Below are 10,378 nucleotides of genomic sequence, written 5' to 3' on the forward strand. Positions count from 1 at the left end.
TTAAACACTTATATTTGTATAAATATATATATATATATATATATATATATATATATATATATATATATATATATATATATATATATATATATATATATATATATATTAGTAATATAGTAGTATTATTATTATTATAAAAGGGGTGGTTTTACCGTTTAATGACCGGTTTGTCGATTTTAAATAAAGCGTAAAGATAAATGACGATAATATAAATGACAGAATTTAAATTGCGATAAAGTAAATTGCCGTAATTATAATGACAGTAAATAAAGGTACGATGAAATATGAAATAGAATAATTATGCTTATTTAAACTTCCGTAACCATGATGTTTGATGTTTTGATTTTAATTTATTACTCTGGGTTAATTGTCCTTTTGTCCTGGTTATTTGAAACCTATCTGGTTTTTGTCCATAATATTCCATCGGTCATAATTATAAAATGCTAGTCAAATTAACCTTATTCCCGAAGTCAAATATTCCAACTAATTAGGGATTCGAACTGTAACAAGGTTTAATACTTTGTTTAATAATTACACCAGGTTATCGACTTCGTGTAATCCAAGGTTTTAATACTTTGTTAACAATTACACTAATTATCCTTGTATGTAATCTACCCCTGTTTTAATTAGTCCATGATACATTAATTTTTTCACTTTGGCCATAATGAATAATCAATTACACAATCCAATTGATTAATTAAATGATTGTAAACGATGTCGTATAAACGTCACTAAATAGGACATTCGTAATCAATTTAATAATTATTAGATTAACTAATTTGAATATAGGTTCAACAGGTTCTAATGAGTTGTCATTCAATTAGACAATACCCCCTACCTATTAATAGTCAATAGTCCAATGTTCACAAGTGTCGGTCTTTTGTCCAAACCCAAATTATGGTACAAAATCCAATAACCCCGTCTTAATATTTAGTCTAACATCACGATTACTTCGGATCAAATAAGCATAATAATAACTTAGTTACGAGACATTAATTTAAAAGGGAAGAACATAGCTTACAGTGGTGATTAATCGCGTAGCGTTACATGGACAGAGTTCCGACTTACAAAACCTTAAAACATTTCTTACAATAACCCAATTATTATTAAACTTAATTTAAACTTAATATTATAAATATAAATATATATTACATTGAATAGAGGAAGGAAAAGAAAAAGATGTGTTAAACTCGTCCGAAAATTGCTGAATTTATATACTTGGCCAGGAATCTGAAGCCATGCGATCGCATGGAATTTGTTCTTCCAGGCAATGCGATCGCATGGCCAGCTGGGTGCAGATATTTTTGATTCAAAACGTGGGCTGCTGATTAATTTATTATATATAATATAATATATATAATTATATATATATTATATTATATTCTTGTACCTAGTTGACTTGTAATTGTAGCTCTGTTGACTCGCGTGTTGATGCTCGGTTTATGACTCGGTTCTGGATTTTCGAACGTCCTTTCGTACGCGTAGATATCTTGTACTTTGCGTTTCGCAATTTGTAATTTGCACAAAAAATTATTTTCCTTAACTCCCAAAATCCGTACAAGTCTTTTAACTCACTTTTTAGGAGACTTTTGAGTGCACTATGGCTTTAAGGACCCTTTTCCAGTTTTAGTGGCACTTTTTCTTCAATTCTTTAATCTTCGTGCTTCGTCTTCGCATTTATTTATTTAAACGATTACAACTTAAAAATAGAACAATTACAACTAAAAACTTTACATATTGGGATGATATTGCGACTAAATATATGTTCATTTGGAGCACTATCAACCATAATTGAAGTATTGGTAAGGGTTTGACATAATCCCGACCTAGTATTAGAATGAATGGTGCAAATGGGTCACGTTTGCACTATGGGCCGAATGGCACTAGAATGGCGAATAAGTTGGTTGACCAACTTGAATGAATGATTGATATATGTGCATAATGTAATATGTATTTTACCTTGAAGTTGCGAGCTTGGTTTATCAATTCACCAAAGGCGTAAGGTGAGTGGAATAATTATGCGTGTACGTATATAATGTATTTATTTGTGTAGTATGAATGTGGTATTGTCGCGGTGTTCAAGACACCACATTCTAAGTAACGAGTAGTATTGTCGCGGTGTTCAAGACACTACTCATTGTTTGATTGATATGTGGTATTGTCGCGGTGTTTAAGACACCACATTGTCATGGGACAACTTCTTGACCTAAATCAAGAAGCGCGTATTGTTTTTGAAAGACTTTACTTCCTTTTAATGATAGAATTAATTCATCGTGTAGATCCATCTTTCTTTCAAATATATTACAATAAATCGGGTAAAACTAATTAGTATCGTCCAAAACAAAAGTACCTGCAATAATCTTGTACAAAAATATGTGATATCTGTTTTAAAGAACTTGGTGCATTCTTCCCACACTTAGCTTTTATTTATTCTTTTCTTTGCCTTTTTATTCTCTTCTATTCCATTTTAAATGAATTCAAGCATTTTGAGTTGTTTCTCCATTTATGTTCTCTCCGAGGTAACAATAATTTCGGTATTATAACCTAGTTTTATCGTTCATAAATATGTATAAACATGATTTTGAATTCATTTTAGTTGAAAATTTTTCAAATTTTCACAAAATTTGGCAAATAAACTAAGTGTAAACCCGAGAGAATTTATAACCCTTCCCCACACTTGAGATCATGCAATGCCCTCATTTGCATGAAATCAGACTATAATTATAAATTCATGACGGTGATTAGTGTAGAAAAGTGATTAAAAATACCGAGTTTGCAAACATATTATTTTATATCACAATTGATATTTTGAGTCTTGTCGTCAAAATTAGTAGCTTTTGCTGAACTTTAATGCCAGTCTTTGAAAGTGCGCTGTTTAACCCTGTTTTGTACATAAGATAAACTACAAACATATATATAATATATATATATATATTTTTATAAAACCTTTATTTATTAAAACAATTTAAATGAATAATTTGTTTAAAGTTTTGTTTCCTTTTACTTTAGGTAGTTTCGGTATGTTTATCTAGTCCGTCCCACGATCAAATATAAAATTTTTCGTTTTTAAAAGCAATTGTTTTAAAAGCAAAGATTTTTTTGGGTTTTTTTTAATTTTTTTGGTATACTTTAGATCAATAAAATTAAAAATAATGATAACAAAATTTTTCGCCCCGCCCTCGGGTAAAGCAATTTCGGTTCCATGACCTAGTCTTCAACTTACGATGAATTTTAGAAATCATTTTATAAACTTAATGAAATAAAGTAAATTTTGTTTTTAAATTCACACAAAACTTAAATTTAAAAAACGTATTAATTTCATAAGAGACCTACAAAACAAAACAAAAATTCAGAATGGGGGGGAGAAAACTAGTTCTTTAGTGTCTGCTAGTGGAAAAGACCAATCAAATTCCATTCTCGGAACTACACGAGAACAGAACAACTAACTCTAGACAGTGTTTTCCTTTTAGAACATTTGAATCTCCCCACACTTAGGTAGCTGTGGTGTCGAAATTGTGATTAACTTCATCGTCAATTTCTTTTGGACCATAATCAACTTACATATCTATGACTTTTGCATTAAGCCATTGGTCGGATTCCTGTGTAATATCCACAAATTCAACTAGTTTCGCCTTTTCTTTAGGCGATAGATTGGATACTAACCGGTTACATAACTTAAAGTTACCCTTGGTTCTAGCATCGCAAATTCGTTTAATAAGTTTCTTCATTGAACTGTTATTAACGGGTCATTTAATTTCGTATCAACAATGGGGTTCTTTGTTATCAAGTCATCATTAGGTGTTACTTCATTTTCTCCACACTTAGGCGTTTTATTATTGTTAAGAATTATCGTTGGAGCTGGTAAAACAATATGGTTTTTACCAATCGTTTTTGGTTCAACGGTTTTGGTTGGTGGAGATTTAGCCTTTCGACTCACAAAGGTGACCGATTTGTCACCATCACTAAGTGTCATTCTACCCTCTCTTACATCAAATAACGCCCCGGTGAACGCTAAGAATGGTCGACCTAAAATTAGAGGAACGTTTGAGTCCTCTTCTATGTCAATGACAATAAATTCGACTAAAAAGGTTAAATTACCCACTTGAACGGGTAGGTTGTCAGCAATTCCAACTGGGTGACTAATGGTTTGATCAAAGAGTCGAACACTCATCTCCGTTGGACTTAACTCACCTACTCCTAATCTCTTATATAATGAAAGAGGCATAACACTCACACTTGCACCTAAATCTGCTAGTGCATCATACATGACACAATCACTAAGTAGACAAGGAACAATAAATTCACCCAGATCATCCAACCTTGGTGGAACTTTTGGTCGAACTATCTTCACCGGGTTTATCTTTACGGTTTTTGTTTCTTGTACTTTCTTATTCTTATTCTTCTTTCCAGAGGTATCACAAACTTTATTACCTATTACTTGCTCATACTCAACTCCTTTTCTAGGAAACGGGATAGGTGGTCTGTATGGTGTCACCACTGGCTTTACATACTCGGGTGGTGGTGGTGTTGTAACTTCTTCATTGTTACTCACATCTAAAACCTTCCCATCTTCTGATGCTGGTTTTTCAGAATTTGTTGACACCATATTAACATTCTCATTCCGATGATTTACTTCAGTATCACTCGGTAGCTTCCCTTGTTCCCTCTTACTCATCAAGTTAGCAAGAGTACCTACGTGTTTTTTAGATTTGAAATGGAAGCTTGTTGAGTTCTTAATGACTGATCAAACCTCTCATTTGTTTGGGTTTGAGATGTAATAAATTGTGTTTGAGATTCCATTAGCTTTACCATCATTTCTTCCAGATTTGGCTTTTTCTCTTCGGTTTGTTGTGGTGGTTTATATAAGCTAGGTCTTTGTTGATTGAAAGTGTTGTTTTGAGTTGGTTGGTTATTCGGACCTTGTTGGTTATACGAGTTATTGTTGGGTCCATTTGGATTGTAAAGAATGTTTTGATTTCAATTAAAGTTTGGCCTTGGCAGTTGATAATTATTTTGATAATTATTTCCCGGCCTTTGGTTCATATAGGAAACATTCTCACGTTGTTCCATAGTTTGCTCAATGTGACAATCTTTCGTTAAGTGTGGTCCACCGTATTGCTCACAACTGATTCGTATTGCGTGAATATCTTTAGTCATCTTTTCCATTCGTATTTCGAAAGCATCTATTTTTACGAAAACGAAATCAAAGTCATGGCTAGAATCGGCTCTAGCCGCTTTAGATGAACGAAAGATATCTTTTTCCTGGTGCCACTCATGTGAGTGGGATGCTGTGTTATCAATAATCTTGTGAGCTTCAGTTGCGGTTTTCTTCATAATGGAACCACCAGCTGCTGTGTCGATGTCTTTTCGTGTAGCAACATCGCATCCTTGGTAGAATATTTGTACTATTTGATAAGTGTCTAAACCTTGTTGAGGACATCCTCTCAACAACTTTCCGAATCTTGTCCACGCCTCATATAATGTTTCATTTGGCTTTTGCATGAATGTAACAATTTCTCCTTGAAGTCTTACGGCTTTAGATGCCGAAAAGAATCGTTTAAGAAATTTTTCAACTAAGACATCCCATGTGTCAATCGCCCCTTCAGGTAACGATTCTAACCAATCTTTGGCTTCTCCCTTTAAAGTCCAGGAAAATAACATGAGATAGATCTGTTCATCCTCAACTCTGATTTTAAAGTATAAATCCTATTAAAGTTCGAAGATGTTCGTTTGGATCTTTTTTTGGCGTACCACTATATTGACATTGATTAGTTACCATGTGTAGGATTTGCCCTTTGATTTCATAATCTAGCGCATTAATGTCTGGTCGCGTAATGGCATGTCCTTGGCCAGTGCGTGTAGCTCTCATTCGATCTTCCATACTTAAAGGTTCCGTTATTTCCATATTTGAAATTGTTGAATCCGAATCACTAGAAGATTCTGATTTAACGGTTTGTGGTTCAGGAGGAATGAATAGTGGTTAAGGATCTCTGAATTGTCTTTGAATATCCTCCGGGTTTTCAATTTTGAAGTCGGGTTCAAAAAATGGATTATCGGAAATTTGAGTTGAAGTACTTGTTTGATTTGATGATGATTCTAAAGAAAAATCAACGGCTACAATATTAGCTAGATGTCTTGATCGAGTTACAGGTGGTGAACGTATGAAAGGTGGTGAACGTTTTGCTCGGTGCATTCACTGAATATCCTATTAGTTATAAAAATAAAAATTATATAAGTTATTAAATTAATAGACTTTTCCGCTTTTGCCCACGTTTCGAATAGCCAATAGATGCAGCAGGGAGCCAGGACCCTTTAAATCGGAAGCCCACAACTCGCCACTAACAAATCCAACTATTACTACGAACCAGAAAATTTTGGATGTCTATTAATTTAACCGCTTAAAATAATTTTTCGTCGAAATTTAAAGAAAATAAAGAAAATTCTATGTCCTAAAAACTAGAACATAGAAATGAGAAAGAAAAAGCAGCGCGTCGAAAAACGTCGAAAAATAAAAATAAGAAAAAAAAATGTCGAAACTTAAAAGTCTAAAAACTAAATCTAAAAAGTTGAGCCTTAAGGTATTAAAGCTTAAAAGGAATTCTATATCCAAAACGGCAATAACTTAAAAGGCACTAAAATATTTAAACGGCGTCGCAAAATTCTAAAGCGTCTAAATATTAATTCTAAAGAAAAAGCACTTGAGGGATTTTACGGCAAAGCCTGAAAATCTAGAAATAAAAAATTACTACGACAAAACTAAACTTAAAACTAAATACGAACGACAAATATAAAAATTACGAAGTTAAACGAATAAAAAGACAAATTATATAAAAATATTATATATATATATATATATATATATATATATATATATATATATATATATATATATATATATATATATATATATATTATATTTATCTTATATAAAAGTATTAATCTATATATTTAATAATAATATTTAAACTTAAAATAACAAATTATATATTAAAATTAGAAATATAAATATGTTTAATAAATAAACCCTAAATGATAATAATAATTTAATTAAACCCTAAAGATTTAAATAATATAAATAATTATAAAACCTAATCGTAATTAATGTTCGAGGTATGTGGCCTGCCCAGACAGATCATGCGACCGCATGATGTTTGGTCTACTGGGTCATGCGATCGCATGGCCCAAGATTTCCTGATGCCATTCGGGTTTTTAACAGGTTTCGGCCCAGTTACTTATTATTATTATTTTTTTATTTTCTGATTTAACTTTATAAAAAAAATATTATGTAATTAAACTAAAAAAAATATTACTTATTAGTTTTATAACTCTAAAATATAAACTCTTTTTTTTTAATTTTATAAAATAATAGATAGCTAAATTTTATAAAATAAAAATAAACTTGTATTCTAAAAACTTAAAATAAAAAATACTTTTATAAACAAAATCTTAAAAATATAACTATATTTTTATATTTTATTTTTTTATTTTTTTATTTTTTTATTTTTATCACTTATTATAAATACAAAATATTTTTACGAAATAAGAAATAATATATTTTTACAAAAATATAGCGTTTTTCACCGAGTCCCCGGCAGCGGCGCCAAAAACTTAATGTGTGCGAGGTGTATTACGAAATACTATTATTTTTATTACAAAATACGATACAAATTACACAAGTTTTATTTATTTATTTATGGAATATACCTAAACCTTGCTACAATACTTATAGGCAGTGTACCTAATCGTAGAGTAGTGTAGTTTTTAGTAAGTCCGGTTCGTTCTTCAGGGAGACGGCTTATTGTGTACACTATATTTTTAAACAATTATATTTGTGTGTATATATATATATATATATATATATATATATATATATATATATATATATATATATATATATATATATATATATATTAGTAATATAGTAGTATTATTATTATTATAAAAGGGGGGGTTTTACCGTTTAATGACCGGTTTGCCGATTTTAAATAAAGCGTAAAGATAAATGACGATAATATAAATGACAGAATTTAAATTGCGATAAAGTAAATTGCAGTAAATAAAATGACAGTAAATAAAGGTACGATGAAATATGAAATAGAACAATTATGCTTATTTAAACTTCCGTAACCATGATGTTTGACGTTTTGATTTTAATTTATTACTCTGGGTTAATTGTCCTTTTGTCCTGGTTATTTGAAACCTATCTGGTTTTTGTCCATAATAGTCCATCGGTTATAATTATAAAATGCTCGTCAAATTAACCTTATTTCCGAAGTCAAATATTCCAACTAATTAGGGATTCGAACTGTAACAAGGTTTTAATACTTTGTTTAATAATTACACCAGGTTATCGACTGCGTGTAATCCAAGGTTTTAATACTTTGTTAACAATTACACCAATTATCATTGTATGTAATCCACCCCTGTTTTAATTAGTCCATGATACATTAGTTTATTCACTTTGGCCATAATGAATAATCAATTACCCAATCTAATTATTAATTAAATGATTGTAAACGATGTCGTATAAACGTCACTAAATAGGACATTCGTAATCAATTTAATAATTATTAGATTAACTAATTTGAAGATAGGTTCGACAGGTTCTAATGAGTTGTCATTCAATTAGACAATACCCCCTACCTATTAATAGTCAATAGTCCAATGTTCACAAGTGTCGGTCTTTTGTCCAAACCCGAATTATGGTACAAAATCCAATAACCCCATCTTAATATTTAGTCTAACATCACAATTACTTCGGATCAAATAATCATAATAATAACTTAGTTACGAGACATTAATTTAAAAGGGAAGAACATAGCTTACAGTGGTGATTAACCGCGTAGCGTTACACGGACAGAGTTCCGACTTACAAAACCTTAAAACATTTCTTACAATAACCCAATTATTATTAAACTTAATTTAAACTTAATATTATAAATATAAATATATATTACATTGATTAGAGGAAGGAAAAGAAAAAGATGTGTTAAACTCGTCCGAAAATTGCTGAATTTATATACTTGGCCAGGAATCTGAAGCCATGTGATCGCATGGAATTTGTTCTTCCAGGCCATGCGATCGCATGGCCAGCTGGGTGCAGATATTTTTGATTCAAAACGTGGGCTGCTGATTAATTTATTATATATAATATAATATATATAATTTTATATAATTATATATATATTATATTATATTCTTGTACCTAGTTGACTTGTAATTTTAGCTCTGTTGACTCGCGTGTTGATGCTCGGTTTATGTCTCGGTTCCGGATTTTCGAACGTCCTTTCGTACGCGTAGATATCTTGTACTTTGCGTTTCGCAATTTGTAATTTGCACAAAAAATTATTTTCCTTAACTCCCAAAATCCGTGCAAGTCTTTTAACTCACTTTTTAGGACGCTTTTGAGTGCACTATGGCTTTAAGGACCCTTTTCCAGTTTTAGTGGCACTTTTTCTTCAATTCTTTAATCTTCGTGCTTCGTCTTCGCATTTATTTATTTAAACGATTACAACTTAAAAATAGAACAATTACAACTAAAAACTTTACATATTAGGATGATATTGCGACTAAATATATGTTCGTTTGGAGCACTATCAACCATAATTGAAGTATTGGTAAGGGTTTGACATAATCCCGACCCAGTGTTAGAATGAATGGTGCAAATGGGTCACGTTTTCACTATGGGCCGAATGGCACTAGAATGGCGAATAAGTTGGTTGACCAACTTGAATGAATGATTGATATATGTGCATAATGTAATAGGTATGTTACCTTGAAGTTGCGAGCTTGGTTTATCAATTCACCAAAGGAGTAAGGTGAGTGGAATAATTATGCGTGTACGTATATAATGTATTTATTTGTGTAGTATGAATGTGGCATTGACGCAGTGTTCAAGACACCACATTCTAAGTAACGAGTAGTATTGTCGCGGTGTTCAAGACACTACTCATTGTTTGATTGACATGTGGTATTGTCGCGGTGTTCAAGACACCACATTGTCATGGGTGTGGATGCCGCGGTGTTCAAGGCACCACTCATTGTTTTGATTGACATGTGGAATCATCGCGGTGTTCAAGATGCCACATTGTCATGGGGGTGAGTTAGTCGCGGTGTTCAAGACATCACCCGGGGGATTAGTGATTACGCGGTGTTTAAGTAACACTAATGGATGTTATGAACTCCGACGGTCTTTTACGAACACCGTTCCCTAGTACGATTGGTTAACCATAGTTGTATGAATTTTGTATTAGCATATTTAATTGTGAACTATATGCTATTGGTATTGCTAGCTCATTGTGAATTGCGGATATTGGTTTATGCATAATGTTTTGCATGGTTGTCGAATTGCTAGCTTGTGTACGGTATTGTGTAAGTA

The 10,378-nt window shown here is 31.7% G+C and overlaps 1 non-coding gene across 1 annotated transcript; it reads left to right on the top strand.

The window, feature by feature from the left end:
- The first annotated feature begins 5,422 nt into the window (after window positions 1-5,422).
- On the top strand, window positions 5,423-5,529 carry LOC139845904 (small nucleolar RNA R71). The gene has a single exon (XR_011758657.1). It is a non-coding gene; the product is annotated as a small nucleolar RNA R71 (small nucleolar RNA).
- Window positions 5,530-10,378: the final 4,849 nt, after the last annotated feature.

Source organism: Rutidosis leptorrhynchoides, chromosome 4 (genome assembly GCF_046630445.1).
Source record: "Rutidosis leptorrhynchoides isolate AG116_Rl617_1_P2 chromosome 4, CSIRO_AGI_Rlap_v1, whole genome shotgun sequence".
Lineage (NCBI taxonomy): Eukaryota > Viridiplantae > Streptophyta > Magnoliopsida > Asterales > Asteraceae > Rutidosis > Rutidosis leptorrhynchoides.